We start from the raw sequence: 1202 nt of genomic DNA, 5'->3' as shown, positions 1-1202 counted from the left end.
AAATTGGTGAGTTTATCTTTGATTTGAGAAGCAAACTGGTTAGTATTTATAGGAAATTTCGAAAGGTTTTATGACCAATTAGCTTCGTCTCATTCTTCATAAATAAAAAAGCGGGCTTCGCTAATTCCTCGTAAATGAACGAGGACGTTACTAGGAAACCAAACACGGGCCTCGCGAGTTCCTCGTTAAAGGGAAGATGGGTTTGGGGTTTGGAATATATGAAGTAGAAGATAAGGAAGATGGGGTTTGGGGTTTGGGGTTTCGGATTTTAGGGATTTAAACATAATCCTCATAATTTACTCGTAAAATAACGAGAAAATAACGACAAAATAAAAAAAATAAAGAACGTGAGACTCGTTAATTCCACGTAATCAGAAATCGTCGTAAAGACCTCGTATCCGGAAAATGCGGGCATTGCTATTTCCTCGTAAAATAAAACACGGGCCTTGCTATTTCCTCGTAATTTACCGTGGGCTTTAGGAGGAAACAAAACGCGGGCCTTAGTAATTCCTCGTAAATTTCTCATAAATTTACGAGGATATTACGAGGATATCTAATCTCTTATATATACTCGCGAGCGCTCACACTTTCATTTCGTCTCAACTTCCTCTCCACTTCCTCTCTATTTCGTAGCAATGGTAACTATCTCTAATTCCTCCCTAATTTGATTAGTTTAGGATATATTAGGTGGTTAGTGTAGGAAATTAGATAGGTTTACGGATTTTATGTTAATTAGTGTTGATTAGGTGGTTAATGTAGGGAATTTAGCTAGATTTATTGAAATTGTTAATTATAGAATTTGTTAATACTGCTGATGTTAACATCAAAGATTAAACTTTTTTGCAGGGCTTTCGAAAGAACATGTTTACTCCCCATTACAGAGAGTTGTTCGGTGAGCCTGGTAGTCATTTAGACCCGCCTTCTTTGGCTCCCGGTTCTTCTTCAGCTCCCGGTTCTTCGGGTCCGGAGACTGTCCCCGAGACTCCGTCTTCTCAGAGAGTCTCTCGGTCGCCTTCTTCTAGTGCACTGTTGGTTTCTCATGTGTCTCCTCCGATGGCTCCTCTGACAATGCCTCCTCCTGTGCCTCCTCCGATACCCGCCGAGATTCATCCCGATTCGATGGTGCCTCCGAGTGCTCCTTACTCGCAGTACACTGTCGAGGACCTTCTCGGTCAGCCAGGCAGAGAAGGTTTACCAGTCAT

The sequence above is a fragment of the Brassica oleracea genome, chromosome C4, assembly GCF_000695525.1.
Source record: "Brassica oleracea var. oleracea cultivar TO1000 chromosome C4, BOL, whole genome shotgun sequence".
Lineage (NCBI taxonomy): Eukaryota > Viridiplantae > Streptophyta > Magnoliopsida > Brassicales > Brassicaceae > Brassica > Brassica oleracea.
The sequence above is the reverse complement of the archived record's forward strand: the minus strand, read 5'-3'. Positions refer to the sequence as shown.